Raw genomic sequence first — 19375 nt, 5'->3', positions numbered from 1 at the left:
TAGTATATTGAAAACAATAAAAAAAAATTAGCACAATAGATGCCAATCAGTGTCCACAAATGGGCACTGGCTAGCAACATGGGCACTGACTGAAGTGATGCCCAGCAATGCCATCAGTGCCACCCCTCAGTGTCCATCAGTGCCACCTCTCAGTGCCCATCCATGCCCAGTGCCCACCTATCAGTGTCCATCTGTGCCACCCATAAGTACCCATCAGTGTCACCCATAAGTACCCATTAGTGCCACCCATGAGTGCCCATCAGTGCCACCTATGAGTGCCCATCAGTGCCACATACCAGCGCCGCCTATCAGTGCCCATCAGTGCCGCCTATCAGTGCCCATCAGTGCTGCCTCATCGGTGCCCATCAGTGCCACCTCATCAGTGCCACCTCATCAGTGCCCATCAGTGCCAACTCATCGGTGCCCATCAGTGCCGCCATATCCGTGCCCGTAATTGAAGAAAACTTACTTATTTTCAAACAAATTTACAGAAAAAAATAAAAATTTCAAAATTTTCGGTCTTTTTTTAGTTGTTGCGCAAAAAATAAAAATTGCAGAGGTGATCAAATACCACCAAAAGAAAGCTCTATTTGTGGGAACAAAATGATAAAAAAAATTGTTTGGGTACAGTGTAGCATGACCGCGCAATTGTCATTCAAAATGCGACAGTGCTAAAAGCTGAAAATTGGTTTGGGCAGGAAGGTGCGTAAGTGCCTGGTATGGAAGTGGTTAATGCATCCTATGCATTAAGGTGAAAAAAACACCTTGCACTGTCTGCCCCCAGCCCCCGTTTTACTTACCTGAGCCCCGAACTTCCGTGGGCGCGATACCGCGTCGTTCTACCCACGGCTTCTCTGCGCTTCATTGGATAGATTGATAGCAGCGCAGCCATTGGCTCCCACTCCTGTCAATCAAATCCAATGACGGCGGCTATTTGTACGCCGAGTGTATGACACGGGAAAGCACCCGCAAGGTAACCCCCTCGGGAGAGAGCTTCCCAGAGGGGGCCATCTATTGCGGGAGGAGCCGCGAGAGCCGCCGTGGGAACCCAGAAGAGGACGATCGGGGCCACTCTGTGCAAAACGAACTGCGCAGTGGAGGTAAGTATGACATGTTTGTTATTTTTATTTTAAACTTGAACCGATATGTATCACTTTAAAGCAGGTGGTCATAAAGCAACACAATGTTGCCCGTTTTAACGGGTTGTTTACTGTACTGCACAAGGTTGGAGGGCATTTGCAGAGTGGTTTCATTCACTTGAATGGGTCATGCTTGGCAGGTGCTACACCCACCAACCATGACAGGTCGTATAACTCTTGCTGCATCTGCAACATGTACATCCATGGCTACTGCAGCTAAAGGGGTACGGTTGTGGCAGGGGTGGTAAGAACAAGTCTTAACTATGGGGTTTTATTACCCCCCCCAAACTACAAATGTAAATAAAACCCTAGCGTTCTAAACCCCTGCCAGGCTGCTTTCACACTGATATACTGCAGTTTACCCATAGCTCCCAACTGTCCCTGATTTCGAGGGACTGTCCCTGATTTGGAGCAATGTCCCTCTGTCAGTCATTTTGGTCTGATCTATATAGTTGTATATAAAATGCACTTTTTATTTTTCAAAAAGTGTTTCCAGAGCTAAAACTTTTCATCCAAATTGCTGCATTTATACATTTTAAAAGCCAATATAAAGGAGGTAAAGGAAAAGTAGTGGTAAAAAAAAAGCACTTGTGTATTAAATTAACTTTTTTTTTTTTGGTTAATTCTCCTTTAAGGGTGTGTGACAGGGGGCGTGTCCTATGCCTACATATGTTTGTTAGTAGGTGTCCCTCATTCCCATCTCAAAATTGAGGTTGAGAGGTATTGGTTTACCTGCATCGTGGGTGCAGCACAACGCATCTGCAACTTTCCTGGGTTAGCTGTGCTTTGCCATAGACTTCTATTATATCCTGCAGGCAATAGAAAAAAATTACTGCTGAGGGGCAGTGATTGGGCGGACTTTAGAGGCAAGACGGGAACAACAGGATTAGAAAAAAATTTAATTTATTACAAAAAATCCAATTGATATATAAAAAAAACCATATAAAGTATGCAATAGTGTTGAAAATATCCTCTTGTCTACGCGTTTCGCCTTTGGGCTTCCTCAGGACGAGGTAGGAGAATTTCTAGCAGTAGAACATTAAATATTTCATTTATCTGAAATGAAACATAATCAATTATCACATTTAACAAACAATAGTTTTAATGGTTAAAATGATAAAAAATAATAAACATATATAAAGAGTCTCCACAAATACCAAAATGGTCGTCAGCCTTCCAATGCACCACAGATCGCTTATAATCGAAGATATAACATCAATCGTTGGGTGGTTTATATGTAGTTTAGAAAGGGGTTTGGAATGCTAGAAAAAAGGGGTTCAGTATAGTAAACAGGAAAACAGATGTTTACTATACTGAACCCCTTTTTTCTAGCATTCCAAACCCCTTTCTAAACTACGTATAAACCACCCAACGATTTATGTTATATCTTCGATTTTAATCGATCTGTGGTGCATTGGAAGGCTGATGACCATTTTAGTATTTGTGGAGAATCTTTATATATGTTTATTATTTTTTATCATTTTAACCATTAAAACTATTGTTTGTTAAATGTGATAATCGATTATGTTTCATTTCAGATAAATGAAATATTTAATGTTCTACTGCTAGAAATTCTCCTACCTCGTCCTGAGGAAGCCCAAAGGCGAAACGCGTAGACGAGAGGATATTTTCAACACTATTGCATACTTTATATGTTTTTTTTATATATCAATTGTATTTTTTGTAATAAATTGTAATTGTTTCTAATCCTGTTGTTCCCTTTTTATGATTCTATATCCTGCAGGCGTGGTGTACTTTCTGAAAGCTCACCAAAACTCCTGCATTCAGAAATTGCACCAAACACGCAGGATATAATTTAAATCTATGGCTAAACTCCGCAAACCCACAGGAAAGCTACAGGTAGATTGTACTGCACCTGCAGCAGGGTTCAAGTCCTTTGGGAACGCGTGGGAACGGAGTTCCTGCACTTTTTTCACAGCAGGAACTCAGTTCCCTTTGCAGGACTAGAGCAGCCGAGAGCAGCCGAGCCACCCGAGCCAATCCTTCACTAAGCGGCGATGCCCAGCTCAAGTCACTGTCAGGGACAGGCGAACCTTAGTAATTCTTTATGTTACTGGCCGCTTCCTGTATATGGATTCATCAGGTAGTGTGGCGGTATTCCGTCACTTCCTCAATGTCTCCTGGGAGCTTTTGTCATTGTTCGCAGGAGACATTGCAGAGGTCTGCCGTGAGTTATCGCGGGTCTTAGAAAGAACTTGCTTAAAGGAAGTGACGGAATACCCGCACACTACCCGATGAATCCATATACAGGAAGCGGCCAGTAACGCAAAGGATTACTAGGGTCTGACCTGATTACTGTCTGATACAATGGTCTTGAGTGTTTCCAACCTTGGCTTCTCACAGAGCAGTAGCAAAACTGTGTCGTACTAGCTTTTAGAGTTGGATTCTTTTGGTAGAACCACAAATCCCAGCATGCTCTGGCTGGGATCCCAGCCAGCAAACTGAAGTTCCACAATGGTTGGCAAGCCACTAATCATTAGGTCACTCGGCACCAGTAAAAGTTTGTTTCAGGGTCAGCTGGTTAATAAGTACTTCCATTCACTCTGTAACTCGGTCATTGTACCGAACTGTGTTTTCAGTGTCCGCATAACTCATCTCTATAGGCATTGATCTCTTTCTTCTGCCAAGCTTTTGTTTGATGACTGTTGGTTTTCTCCTATTTGACAGGCACCTGAATTCTAGAGAGGAATTGTAAGAGAAGAGGTAAGACATCATTATATCTTTTAGATAAAAACTTAGCTAGGACCCTAAAATACTCCACACAACCCACCACATTCCACAAGGTAGCAATGACTCTTCTACAATGTGCAAAACTTTCACAGTGACCCTGGACTCCCACTTCACTTTAGATTCCTCCTAAAGGGTGCAGGACTACAATCCCCTTGCAGCCCACCACCCCACTTCTTCCTAATACACCCCGACCTCCACTTCTGTGTGAAAAAGCTTCCTGCCCAAGGGTGAAGGACTCAAATTCTTCCAAACCCCACCACTCTACATACAGACCTCCTTGCAGTAAACCTAGACCTTCACCTATGTGTTCAGAGAGGTTTTTCCCCAAGAGTGAAGGACTTCAGCCCCTTTGCACCCCACCACCCTGCATACAGACCTCTTCCCAGAACACCCAGGCCTCCACTTCTGTGTGAAAAAGCTTCCTGCCCAAGGGTAAGGGACTCAAAGTCTTCCAAACCCCACCACTCTACATACAGACCTCCTTGCAGTAAACCTAGACCTTCACTTCCGTGTTCAGAGAGGTTTTTCCCCAAGAGTGAAGGACTTCAGCCCCTTTGCACCCCACCACCCTGCATACAGACCTCGTCCCAGAACACCTAGGCCTCCACTTCTGTGTGCAGAAGATTTCTTCCCAAGAGTGAAGGACTCTAATCCCTGTGTGCTCCACCACTCTGTGTACAGACTTCCCCCCCAGTACACCCCGACCTCCACTTCCATGTGCAGAAACATCCTGCCCAAGGGTGAAGGACTCCAATTCTTCTGAACACCATCACTCTATGTACATACCTCCTTGCAGTAAACCTAGACCTCCACTTCTGTGTTCAGAAAGGTTCCTCCCCAAGGGTGAAGGACTTCAGCCCCTCTGCGCCCCACCACCCTGCAGACAGACTTCTTCCCAGAACACCCAGGCCTCTACTTCTGTGTGTAGAAGATTTCTCCCCCAAGAGTGAAAGGTTCCAATCTCTGTGCACCATGCCTCTCTTTGTACAGACTTCTTCCTAGTGTAGCGCTACCCCCTCAGGAGCCGCCGGTTAGATTTGGGATCGGCGCAACTATGTTACCTTTGTGATGTGTCCATGGATGAGGATGATGAGAGCAGTGACGGAATGTCCAGACAACAGGGTGACGTCTTCAATGCTTCCATCTTCCGGTCAAACACGACCAACATTCAACTCGAGGTAGATAGAATAGGTTGGTGAAAGGAGAGAACATTGCAGATTCAGGCCCATGGATAAATGGAAGCAGTCCTGCCTCCAGTAGCAACTCCTACCTCGTCGCTACTCCAGCCGGAGTGGGCGCAGTGCCCCCGGACAGGTCCCCCTCACAGGCCCGGCAGCCGGAGCGTCACCGGAACCCCTGGGAAGGAACAAGTCTCTGCCACAGACCCGGCTCCAGTAAAATTCAGGCCAGTAGTGAGACCTCTGCCACAGGCCCAGTACTCAGGAACATGGACGGCAGAGCGAATCCTCCCAGTAACACAATTTTGCCTGAATCTCCCTCAGGTAGACTTAATAGCTTGGGGTCACCGACTGACAGCCTGCAGCATACAACCTGTCAGTGTCCAGCCACCCAGATCCCAGATGGACCGTCTAAGCCCCGCTGGATCACCTGCCTCCGGGTTCACCCCAGACCGACTCACCACTGAACAGCACAACTCGCCTGGGATCTTCTTCACAGGATGGGGAACCCAGTAAGTCACTGGGATCCCTTTGCAGCATCAGTTGCTCCGGGCCATGAGGGCCCAAAGCCAGGAACTCCGCGCGGCACGAGCGCCCCCCGACCTGGCAGGCCAGGCCGGGGCCCGCGATGTGCGCACACCCCGAAGGTGGGTGCCGCACCTGGAACCAGGAACGGGCGAAGAACCCCACCTAATGGCGTCCGTCACAGAAATACCCTCCCCCAGCATGCCCCGCGAGGGAAACACTCCTCTAATTGGCTGCTGGGGAAAGGCGCTTCCGCATGGACCCCTCTGGCGCCACCTGCCACCCAGAGATGGAACTACATCTCTGGAGCACAGGCTGCCACCACAGGCAGCCCAGAACCCAATTTAGCAAACAACACGGATGAGAGCAAGGTAACTCTCTAATCCCCCAACTAAATTTGTCATAGCACCTGTACTGAAAAGTACACAGGCGCTACACCAGTATACCTAGACCTTCACTTCTGTGTTCAGAAGATTTCTCTCCAAGAGTAAAGGACTTCAATCCCTCTGCGCCCCACCACTCTGTGTACAGACTTCCCCCCGGTACACCCCGACCTCCACTTCCATGTATAGAAACTTCCTGCCCAAGGGTGAAGGACTCCAATTCTTCTGAACCTCATCACTCTATGTACAGACCTCCTTGCAGTAAACCTAGACCTTCACTTCTGTGTGCAGGACTCCAATCCCTCTACACCCCTCATACAGACCTCTTCCAAGCACACCCAGGCCTCCACTTCTGTGTGCAGGACTCCAATCCCCCAACACCCCACATACAGACTTCTTCCAAGCACACCCAGGCCTCCACTTCTGTGTGCAGGACTCCGATCCCTCTACACCCCACATACAGACCTCTTCCAAGCACACCCGGGCCTCCACTTCTGTGTGCAGGACTCCAATCCCCCAACACCCCACATACAGACCTCTTCCAAGCACACCCGGGCCTCCACTTCTGTGTGCAGGACTCCAATCCCTCTACACCCCACATACAGACCTCTTCCAAGCACACCCAGGCCTCCACTTCTGTGTGCAGGACTCCAATCCCCCTACACCCCACATACAGACCTCTTCCAAGCACACCCAGGCCTCCACTTCTGTGTGCAGGACTCCAATCCCCCTACACCCCACATACAGACCTCTTCCAAGCACACCCAGGCCTCCACTTCTGTGTGCAGGACTCCAATCCCTCTACACCCCTCATACAGACTTCTTCCAAGCACACCCAGGCCTCCACTTCTGTGTGCAGGACTCCAATCCCTCAACACCCCTCATACAGACCTCTTCCAAGCACACCCAGGCCTCCACTTCTGTGTGCAGGACTCCAATCCCCCAACACCCCTCATACAGACTTCTTCCAAGCACACCCAGGCCTCCACTTCTGTGTGCAGGACTCCGATCCCCCAACACCCCTCATACAGACTTCTTCCAAGCACACCCAGGCCTCCACTTCTGTGTGCAGGACTCCGATCCCCCAACACCCCTCATACAGACCTCTTCCAAGCACACCCAGGCCTCCACTTCTGTGTGCAGGACTCCAATCCCCCAACACCCCTCATACAGACTTCTTCCAAGCACACCCAGGCCTCCACTTCTGTGTGCAGGACTCCGATCCCCCAACACCCCACATACAGACTTCTTCCAAGCACACCCAGGCCTCCACTTCTGTGTGCAGAAGGTTTCTCCCCAAGAGTGAAGGACTTCAATCCCTCTGCATTACACCTCCCTGTGTACAAACCTCCTCCCAGTCCACCTAGAACGGCACTTCTGTAAAAGACTCAAATCTATCTGTACCCCACGACTCTTCTCAACTGTTATATCAACCCTGTGTTCAGACAGGACCTTCATAATATGCTGACCTCCACCCAATGCTGTATCCTGGCCTAGGCCAACAAGGCCCAGGCCTAGGGCAGCACTTTGCAGGGGGGCAGCATGGAAAGAGTCCCCGCCGGTTTAAAGATAATAGGGTTAGCAGTACCGCATTTGGCCAGAGGTGCGGGGGGCACCAATGACACTCGGAACAGTTCATAAATATTCGGAATCACTTGGAAATACTCCGTTCCCGAGTATTTCCGAACATTTGCGAGATCAGCCGAGCTGTTCCCAAGGCTCTCCGGTGCCCCCCACCTCTGGCCACATGCGTTATTGCATGCAATAGAAGTCAATGCGGAACAAATTATCTTTGTTTCCATTGACTTCTATGGGCAAACTCGCTTTGATATGCGAGTACTTTGGATTACAAGCATTCTCCTGGAATGGATTATGCTCGTAATCCGAGGTTCCACTGTATAGGTAAAACTTTTTTTTTTTCATTTTGGATAGAGTAAGGGAGGGTTATAGCCCCTGTCAGTTAATTTTTTTACTATCCTTGACCCATTGCAGAGATTTCCCTTCACTAGCCAAACAGGAAGTGAGGGGAAATCTATGCAAATTAAGGGAATCTATTGCTCCCCCCAGGCCCCAAGAACTAGTGTCCCCACTCAAAAATTTCAGGGTGGGACTTAAACAGAAAGGGGTGTGGCCATGACAGGAAGGGGTGGGTCATATTTAAATTAGGGGGTGCATGAGTTTAGTCAGGCCTAGGGCAGCACAAAACCTAAATACACCACTGCCTCCACCTCCACCCTGTGTAAATGTAGACCCTGTCCTGTGTGCAGACCCAAACTGCCCAGCATTGAGGAATCCACTTGCTTCTAAACTTAGGACTGCTCTGGTATGCTAAGTCCCTCAAACCCACATGCCCCACCCCTGAGTACAGAAGACAGCCAACTGGGGGGCAAAAAAACAAAACAAAAGAAACTTGCACCTCTTATGCCGTGTGCAGACGATTGGACATTCCGACAACAAAACCGCGGATTTTCTGACAGTACTTGTCCTGGCCGGGAATGTCTGGAGGAGCACAATCCCGCCCCCTGCTTGTGATTGGAGACAACATAAATCCCGCCTCTTGTGTCCAATCACTGTGCTGTGATTCGTTACAGCACAAGCTGTTGTTTGGGAAGGGAGGGTGTCCCTGAATAGTAGTTTGGAAATGTGGTCACCCTAATGAACGCGTGACATACAAGACGTACGACGGCACTATTAACCACTTAAGACCCAGACCAAAATGCAGGTAAAGGACCCGGCCAGTTTTTGCGATTCGGCACTGCGTCGATTTAACTGACAATTGCGTGGTCGTGCGACGTGGCTCCCAAACAAAATTGGCGTCCTTTTTTTCCCACAAATAGAGCTTTCTTTTGGTGGTATTTGATCACCTCTGCGGTTTTTATTTTTTGCGCTATAAACAAAAATAGAGCGACAATTTTGAAAAAAATTCAATATTTTTTCCTTTTTGCTATAATAAATATCCCCCAAAAATATATAAAAAAACTTTTTTTTTTCCTCAGTTTAGGCCGATACGTATTCTTCTACCTATTTTTGGTAAAAAAAAATCACAATAAGCGTTTATCGATTGGTTTGCGCAAAATTTATAGTGTATACAAAATAGGGGATAGTTTTATTGCATTTTTATTAATATTTATTTTTTTTACTACTAATGGCGGCGATCAGCGATTTTTTTCGTGACCGCGACATTATGGCGGACACATCGGATTATTTTTACACATTTTTGGGACAATTGTCATTTTCACAGCAAAAAATGCTATAAAAATGCATTGTTTACTGTGAAAATGACTAGGGTTGTCCCGATACCACTTTTTTAGGACCAAGTACGAGTACCGATACTTTTTTTCAAGTAGTCGCCGATACCGAATACCGATACTTTTTTTAAATGTGTCCCCAAATGCAGCCATGTCTCCCCACATATGCAGCCATGTCCCTCTAGCCATGTCCCTCACATATGCAGCCATGTCCCTCTAGCCATGTCCCCCACATATGCAGCCATGTCCCTCTAGCCATGTCCCTCACATATGCAGCCATGTCCCTCACATATGCAGCCATGTCCCTCTAGCCATGTCCCTCACATATGCAGCCATGTCCCTCTAGCCATGTCCCTCACATATGCAGCCATGTCCCTCTAGCCATGTCCCTCACATATGCAGCCATGTCCCTCCAGCCATGTCCCTCTAGCCATGTCCCTCCAGCCATGTCCCTCCAGCCATGTCCCTCCAGCCATGTCCCTCCAGCCATGTCCCTCTAGCCATGTCCCTCCAGCCATCCAGCCATGTCCCTCCAGCCATGTCCCCCATACCTTTGCCGCCGCCGCATGGAGAAGATCACAGCATTTATTTGAATAGCTGTTTTGCCCGCGCGTATATACACTCCCCCTTGCTCGGGATTGGACAGATCACGATCACCCATCCAATCCCGGGCAAGGGGGAGTGTCTATACGCGCGGGAACACTACAGCTATTCAAATGAAAGCTGTGATGTTCCCGCACGGCGGCGCGATGCGGCAGCGGCGGGGGGGGGAAAAGTATTCTATTTAGTATCGGGGGTATTTGCACGAGTACGAGTACTCCCGCAAATACTCGGTATCGGTCCCGATACCGATACTGGTATCGGGACAACCCTAAAAATGACAATTGCAGTTTGGGAGTTAACCACTAGGGGGCGCTGAAGGGGTTAAGTGTGACCTCATATGTGTTTCTATCTGTAGAGGGGCGGGGCTGGACGTGTGACATCATTGATCGCGTTTCCCTATATCAGGGAACACACGATTAATGACAGCGCCACAGTGAAGAACGGGGAAGCTGTGTTTACATACAGCTCTCCTCGTTCTTCAGCTCCGGGGACCGATCGCGGGACTCCAGCGGCAACCGGGGTCGCGGTCATGGAGCTTCGGACAGGGTCGCGTGCGCGCGACCCCACGACTGGGCTTAAAGGACCACCTAAAGGTACGTGATTGTGCCCAGCCGTGCCATTCTGCCGACATATATCGGCGTGAAGGGGTCCTTAAGTGGTTAAAGGAAAGTTCCATACCTGTCGTGTTAGTAGAGGTTTGGTGAGAGACAATTCGCGCTTTTAAGCCTTGTGCTTTTCAGTCCGTGACGAATGTGCTATCTCCATTACGAACGCTAGTTTTACCAGACTGAGCACTTGCGTCTCGTAGTTGATTCAGAGCATGCTTGGAATTTTGTGCGTCGGAATTGGCTACACACGATCGAAATTTACGAGAACGGATTTTGATTTCTGGAAAATTTGAGAACCAGCTCTCAAATTTTTGTTGTCGGAAATTCTGACAAGCTCACATCGAACATTTATTTGTTGTCGGGAATGTCCGATTGTCTGTACGCGGCATTACAGGAAATCCCTACTTCATCTGTATGTAAACTCTTTTCTCCTTTGCAGTGAGGAGGTTTGCCCTGACGAGATACCGTGTTTCCCCGAAAATAAGCCCGGGTCTTATATTAATTTTGGCAACCTAAAACACACTAGGGCTTATTTTCGGGGGGTGTCTTATTTAACTATGGTATGTACAATGATCCTAAAGTGGGTACCTTTCTTGCAGCTTCCCTGACTTTCCTGGCTGTCGCATGGTCTGCCTGGGCTCTTCTCTGCTCCAGGATCCCCGCTGGCGTCGGCCTGCTCTGTGCCTGCTCCGTGCACTGGGGAGGGTGCGTCGGGCGGGAGGAGAGCAGAGGAGGGGGGAGCCAGTGTCATGCTGGCGTTGGCCTGCTCCGTGCCTTCTCCGTGCACTGGGGAGGGGGGCCCGGGCATCGGGCGGGAGGAGAGCAGAGAAGGGGGGAGCCGGCGTCCTTCTGGCATCAGCCTGCTCCGTGCACTGGGGAGGGGGCGTCGGGCGGGAGGAGAGCAGAGGAGGGGGGAGCCGGTGTCCTGCTGGCGTCTGTACGCGGAGGAGGTAGGGGCTGCGGGCATCGGGCGGGAGGAGAGCAGAGAAGGGGGGAGCCGGCGTCCTTCTGGCATCAGCCTGCTCCGTGCACTGGGGAGGGGGCGTCGGGCGGGAGGAGAGCAGAGGAGGGGGGAGCCGGTGTCCTGCTGGCGTCTGTACGCTGAGGAGGTAGGGGCTGCGGGCATCGGGCGGGAGGAGAGCGGAGGAGGGGGGAGCCAGTGTCCCGCTGGCGTCTGCCCGCTTCATGTGCTGAGGAGGGAGGGGCTGCGGGCATCGGGCGGGAGGAGAGAGGAGAGGGGGAGCCACTGCAATCATTCTGCAAAATGGATTAAAAAAAATGTTAAACTATTTTTACTAGGGCTTATTTTCGGGGTAGGGCTTATATTGCAGCCCTCCCCAAGAATCATGCTAGGTCTTATTATCGGAGTAGGTCTTATTTTCGGGGAAACACGGTAGTATTTCCACTCCGCTTTTACTTTCATTATTAATTATGCCCATGGTGGAGTCTGTGCATTGACAGTATCTTATTGTAAAATGTTTTATTATAAAATGCATCACATTGTGTAGTATTGCATATACAGTTTGCTTTTAGGTGCATTTATCTTGCATGTGCTTCTGACCTTTTTGCCATAGTTGTAAGCTTTTTGATTGGTTTTCTAAAACTGGAGAGTGCAAAATCTGGTGCAGCTGGGTATGGTAGCCAATCAGCTTCTAACTTCAGCTTGTTCAATTAAGCATTGACAGAAAAAGCTGGAAGCTGATTGGTTTCTATGCAGAGCTGCACCAGATTTTGCACTCTCCAGTTTGAGCAAATCTCCTCCTTTATCAAGCTGTCTGGATGATGGGTGAGTACCAAAGACTGTTTTCCCCATTGCACTTTATATAACTGCATTTTGCATCTGATTTGCCTGCTTTACTATTAAAAACAATGGTAGACAGGGCCGGACTGGGACAAAAACTTGGCCCTGGACTTCATCCAGACCGGCCCACTTGTTGAGTGTCTCCCATCAGTGTTTACCTTGCATCAGGGAGTCCCCCTTGCATCAGAGTATCCCCCCTTCCATCAGAGAGTCCCCCTTGTAGAGAGTTCCCCATCAGTGTCCCCCCTTGCTTCATAGTGTCCCCCTTGCATCAGAGAGTCTCCTCTATGCATCAGAGTGTCCCCCTTACATTAGAGTGTCCCCCATCAGTGTCCTCCCTTGCATCAGAGTGTCCCCTCTATGCATTAGAGTGTTCCCCATCAGAGTCCCCCTTGAATCAGAGAGCCCCCCCAACAGAGTGTCCTCCTTGCATCAAAGTGTCGCCCATCAGAATGCCCCCCTTACATTAGAGTGTCCCCCATCAGTGTCCTCCCTTGCATCAGAGAGTCCCTCCCTTGCATCAGAGAGTCCCCTTCATGCATCAGAGTGTCCCCCTTGAATCAGAGAGCCCCCCCCCAATCAGAGTGTCCTCCTTGCATCAGAGTGTCGCCCATCAGAATGTCCCCCTTGCACCAGAGAGTCCCCCTTACATTAGAGTGTCCCCCATCAGTGTCCTCCCTTGCATCAGAGTCCCCCATCAGCCTCTCCTCTCCTCTCCTTCCACATGTACTCACTCACAGCTCTCCAGAATGAAGGCACCATCATTCCTCTCTCCAGTCATGTGATAAGGGGAGAGAATAAGGAAAGTCTGCCGGCTTTCTATCTCCCCCTGCAGGCTGGAGGGAGCAGTAAGGCCAATACTCTCTCCAGCAAGTGACGGAAGCTGCTCCTCCAGATAAGAGTGAAATCACGATCACTCACTGTCAGAGAGGAGCGGTTTCAGGACTGCACCTGACTGGCCCACTGAGCCATCGGCCCACCGGGAAACTCCCTGTAGTCCCGATGGCCAGTACATGCCTGATGGTAGAGAGTTTACCTTGCTGTTTCTGTAATGTTTGGGTTTACTCAAGAATGCAGCCTAAAAGTGGAAGTGGAAACGTTAAATATAAATTGTTCCAAAGAACGACTGTAGCATGAATACGAGCGCCAACAGTGGCCACATTTACGCTGTCATCAAACAGTCCCAGAGCCAGCCTATCTGAAGTCATTAGATAGATGTGGCTCAGTAAAGCAACATTGATCAATTCCCTCTCCGAAATTAGTCCGGTAGTGTCTACAGAGACTGCAGACAGCCCATTCATGTACTATAGCTTTGGAATCCAACCATAATTTGCCAGTTAGGCCAATGGTCTCTGGGCACCTATGTTGTCACAACTACATAAAGGTTTGCAGAGGCCCCTGATGTCCTGTAGATTTTGTAGAAGGTCACTGACCTAAATGTCACTGACAGCAATAGAAGGCGACAGCAGGGGGAGCCCAAGTACCTTAAAAGACTCTCTGACATACTTACATGTCCACCCGATTTTTTTATTTTTTTTTATATAAAGCCAGCAGCTACAAATACCACAGCTTCTGTCCAGCACGCCCGCGATGCAAGGCCGTGCAATTGCTCATCTCTCAGCTGCCCCCGCTGCGATCCTCTGTGAGGGAATCAGGAGGTGAAGCGTTGCGGGTAGGGTGACCACGTGTCCCGGTTTGCCCGGGATCGTCCCGTAATATACATTTTTGTCCCGTGTCCCGGGAGCCTTCAAACCGGGACAATAGAGAGTCCCGGAATCAACTGCCTGCCACACTCACTGCCGCTGCTGTCGCTGTAATTAAATGATTCTAAATCACTGGTTGCTAGGGAAGCCCCGCTTGGCTTGTAGCAACCAGTGACGTCACCGCAGTGTCCCGCTCTCTCTGCGGCTCCGACTCCACCCCCATCTCCTCCTCCTCCAGCGGCCAGCCGCGGTTCTTGCTGCAGAGAGAGCAGCAGCTTAACAGGCAGAGAGACAGTGAGTCACTCACCGTTACCGTCACCTACCGCGACACAGACCAAGACCTCCTCCTCCTCCCCTCCAGGCCTCGGTTGCTCAGCTGGACTCGATCCACCGTCCGTCCTGAGTCCCGACCTCCCGCGAGTCCCGACTTCCGCTGCGCCGCGCCGGCCATCCTTGGAGCAGGGGCAGAAAAGGTAGGTGCAGGGGATGGGGGGGGCCGTTGACCATGCAATGGGGGGAGAGATTATACAGTCCAGATTACAATTTGCAGGGGCAGCAGAGGTGACAGTGAGAGAGGGGGGGGGGGGGTTGCATGGTGCACCCCCCTTTCTCTGTCACCTTTGCTGCCCCTGCAAATTGTAATCTGGACTGTATAATCTCTCTCTACCCAGTCCTCTGTCACCCAGTCCCTCTGTCACCCAGTCCCTCTGTCACCCAGTCCCTCTGTCACTGTAACGCCGTCAGCGTTACTCCTTCCACATGGAGCGCAGACTTGTCACTTATGACAGTTGCGCTCCATTCAGATACACGTCCGCGTCACTTCCGGTGCGCGGACGTCTGCGCTCCACGTTGGAACGCGGAAGTGCGTTCCAACGTGCGGCGCTCAGCTCAGCCACTGCCCGGGCTATTTAAACTCCCGGGAATGGCGGCAGGGTGTTGGGATATTCCTGTTGGACCCTGCCGCCACCTGGGAACCCAGAACGAGCTACAGAGTCCCTGTAGCACCTCTCTTCACAGCGCACCTGTTCAGAGACCCAAGACATCACTAGCTTCTGCTGGAGATTCACCACCATTGCTCACTACAGGCTAGATACCACCACCACCTGTGCGGACTTTCCTGGTACAAACCACCTCCTAAACCGCAAGTATATCTAAACCACATTACTGCTGTATAAGGTACCATCAACACCTGTGCGGACTTTCCTGGTACAGACCACCTCCTAAACCGCAAGTATATGTAATACCAGCTTGTTGCTAATAGTGATTGCTAGTATATGCCTGAACTATATCCTAGACTCTATACTTATTACTATATACTAGCACCAGATACAGCAGAGTACTTCATACTATTCATATGTGTGTGGTGAGATACTACAATACCAGTAATTTCTACTACCTTTATTTGATGCAAATACCTAAATTAGATTTACGATTATAGTATCTGGGTTGTGTCTATCAATTAAGCTTAAGAGGAATTAAGCTACTACTTTTATGTATTACCTTCATTAGAGGATATGATGATAATACCCCAAACTCTTATTGTTCTGTGAGAGTGAAGTGGTGGTTGATTTCTGATAAGCCTCTACACCTGCGGTCTAAACATTAAGTAGAGTCTTATCATTTTCAGGGTCATAACATAATATCCGAACCCAAAAAGATAAAGGATATAATTACATATATCTTTTAAATGGATCCAGCTGACCTTGCAAATCATTTAGTTGCACTCTCTCAAAGAGTTGATAATCTTACTAACAACATGAATGAGTTACGTATGCAGAATGATGCTTTAAGAGATCAAAATTTGGCACAAGCCAGGCAAAGACCTGAACCAAAGGCCTGTTCACCGGAACCATTTTTTGGAGATAGAAAAAATTACAGACAATTTATTAGTTCATGTCGACTGATGTTTGAACTACAGCCACGTACTTATCATTCTGATAGGATAAAGATCCTTACATTAATTTCTTTCCTTAGAGGTGAGCCCAGGGTATGGGCTGACACCTATGTAGAAGAACACGGAGATCTCTTAGGAGATTTTGACACATTTCTTGATGAGATGTCTTTGTTATACGAAGATCCCAACAAACAGTTAACAGCTGAGAATTCAATCAGGAGTCTTAGACAGGGAAGGCGTCCTGTTGAAGATTTTATTTCAGAATTCAAATGTTGGTGCAGAGAAACTCAATGGTCTGATATTTCTCTCAGAAACCAGTTCCGTTTGGGTTTATCTGAAGCTATGAAGGATGAGTTAGCTCGTGTTGACCTACCCACTACTTTGGAAGATCTTATGCACCTCTCAGTCACTATTGATCGTCGCCTTCGCGAAAGAAAGACCGAACGTGCCACTACCTATTCTGTCACTCCCTTCAGGAGATCTAGATCACCTCCCAAAGATTCTCCAATGGATCTTAGTGTTATTAAAGGACCTTTAACCTCTGCAGAGAAACAGCGTCGCAGAGCTAACAATCTTTGCCTATATTGTTCTGCTCCTGACCACATCGTTTCCACCTGCCCTCTTCTCAAGAAGAATTCAGATGGTAATTTCTCCCACATTAATAAATTAAATTCACCCCGAACCATATCTAATCATTATATTTTTGTTCCTCTCACCCTACAGTGGGATCAAGGAAAGATTTCCATTGAAGCAATGGTCGACAGCGGGGCATGTGGCAACTTCATTGACTCAAATGTTGTAAAAGCAAATAAAATTCCCAGTGTGTTAAAGCAGATTCCAGTGTCACTCACATTTATTGATGGATCTAACTCTTCTTTCGGTCCAGTTACATCTCAGACAGTTCCTTTAATAGTTTCTTGTGCCAATGGCCACACAGAGACTCTCAATTTTGATATTATTTCATCTCCAGTTTTCCCTATAGTTTTAGGTTTACCATGGTTGCATCTTCATCAGCCTACTATTCTTTGGCCCACAAGATCTCTTTCTTTACAGTCTACTTACTGTACAGAATTTTGTCATCCTCCATGTATCATCTCCTTCTCAGAGATTCATCCTACTAATTTACCAGATTACTTACAAGATTTTGCTGATGTGTTCAGTAAGACTAACGCGGAGAAACTCCCTCCACATAGGATTTACGATTGTCCTATTGACTTAATTCCTGACAGTCCTATCCCTACCGCTCGCATCTACCCCCTTTCACAACCAGAGCTTATACACCTAAAAGTTTACTTGGATGAGAACCTTAAAAAAGGATTTATAAGGCCCTCCACTTCTTCTGCCAGTGCAGCTCTATTTTTTGTAAAAAATAAGGATGGATCACTTCGACCGATAATAGATTATCGATCCCTCAATAACATCACAGTAAAGAATAGATATCCATTACCACTCATTCCAGAGCTTATTGAAAGGTTACAGACAGCTAAGATCTACACAAAGCTGGACCTCAGAGGTGCTTATAATCTTATAAGGATTCGCTCTGGAGATGAGTGGAAAACTGCTTTTAAAACTCGATACGGGCTTTTCGAGTACTGTGTAATGCCTTTCGGCTTATGTAATGCCCCAGCAACTTTTCAGTGGTTTATTAACGATATTTTTCATGATCTGCTTGACATTTGTGTTGTTATCTACTTAGATGACATATTAATTTATTCTGATACTCTCGAGGAACATCACAAACATGTGCGTTGGATTCTGGAGAGACTCAGAATTCACTCTCTATATGCAAAACTTGAGAAGTGCGTCTTCAGTCAGACTACTATCTCCTTTCTTGGTTATCAAATCACTCCAGATGGAGTTCAGATGGACCATACTAAAGTGGATTGCATTTTGTCTTGGCCTTCTCCCCAGTCCAGAAAGGCCCTTCAGAGATTCCTTGGATTTTCTAATTATTATAGAAAATTCATTAAAAATTTCTCATCAATTGTGAGACCACTTACTAGTCTAACCAGTTCTAAGATACCTTTCATTTGGTCCAAGGAAGCACAGAAATCATTTGAAACACTTAAGCTTAGTTACTCTTCAGCTCCCATTCTCCAACTTCCCAATCCAATGTTTCATTTTACGTTGGAAGTTGATGCTTCACATTTTGCCTTGGGTGCTGTACTTTCCCAACGACCCACATTATCACACCCACTACATCCTGTTGCCTTTTATTCCAGAACTTTATCACCAGCTGAAAAGAACTATCCGATTGGAGAAAAGGAACTGTTAGCAATAAAGGACGCTCTCGCAAACTGGAGACACCTTCTGGAGGGTTCTACACACCCTATCACTATCCTCACTGACCATCGTAATTTACAGCATCTCAAAACTTGTAAAACTCTTTCTGCCCGTCAAGTTAGATGGAGTTTATTTTTTGATCGTTTTGATTTTGTCATCTCATACCTCCCTGGTACTCAAAATATCAAAGCAGATTCTCTATCTCGTATGAATGAAGATCAATCCATGGACATTCCACCACTTTCCATTATTCCTTCCAACCGAATTATTGGAACAACTTTGACATTCGATAAATTGCTCATTCAAACTCTTTCTAAAGATAAATCTCAACTCCCAAAAGGTCTACAACAGCAGTCTAATGGACTATTTACTTTCAACGACAAGATCTACGTTCCACCAAGTTTACAACTCACACTATTAAAACAACTCCACGATGCCCCACTTGCAGGTCATCCTGGTATTAGTAAAACCATTATTTTACTGAAGAGAAGTTATTGGTGGCCCCATATGACAAAGACTGTTCATGACTATGTGAGTTCTTGCCACACTTGTGCAATCAACAAACATTCGAGGAAACCACCCTATGGGTTATTAACCTCCATCCCAATACCTGACAGACCTTGGGATGTTATATCCATGGATTTCATAGTAGACCTTCCTAGATCAAATGGATTTAACACCATCATGGTCACTGTTGACATATTAACCAAGATGGCCCATTTTGTACCTTTGAAAAAGTTACCTACTTCTCAAGAAACAGCAAGGGCTTTTGTATCTAATATTCTTAAATTGCATGGCCTTCCATCCCAAATCATTTCGGATCGTGGGTCACAGTTTATTTCCAAGTTTTGGAGAGCCCTTTGCCAAACCTTACAAATAGATCATCGTAGATCTACTGCTTATCATCCCCAAACAAATGGGCAAACGGAACGTGTTAACCAAACTCTTGAGCAATATTTGCGCTGTTATTGCACCCATCTTCAAGATGACTGGGTTGACTTACTTCCACATGCAGAGTTTGCATATAACAATGCTTCCAATTCATCTTCTCAGTTTTCACCCTTTTACGCAAATTATGGGTTTCATCCTAATAGTTTACCTTCTACTTTTTCTCCAAGTAATGTTCCGGCTGTTGAGAATTTCTTATCAACCATAAAAAACACTCTAAACACTCTTCGTTCTAATCTAAAGACTGCTCAAATTAGACAAAATAAATATTACGACTCTCATAGAACAATATCACCTCCATACAAGATTGG

At 47.3% G+C, this 19375-nt stretch overlaps 1 protein-coding gene across 1 annotated transcript in view; it reads left to right on the top strand.

The window, feature by feature from the left end:
* The first annotated feature begins 12152 nt into the window (after positions 1 to 12152).
* The window catches only part of MISP3 (MISP family member 3), a 71591-nt gene continuing 64368 nt past the window's right edge, over positions 12153 to 19375 (top strand). The window contains exon 1 of the mRNA XM_040346590.1: positions 12153 to 12221. The gene's annotated coding sequence lies outside the window, so the exon portion shown is untranslated. The remainder of the gene's footprint in view (positions 12222 to 19375) is intronic.

The sequence above is a fragment of the Rana temporaria genome, chromosome 3 (genome assembly GCF_905171775.1).
Source record: "Rana temporaria chromosome 3, aRanTem1.1, whole genome shotgun sequence".
Taxonomy (NCBI): domain Eukaryota; kingdom Metazoa; phylum Chordata; class Amphibia; order Anura; family Ranidae; genus Rana; species Rana temporaria.
This window is presented reverse-complemented; position numbering and strand designations above follow the sequence as displayed.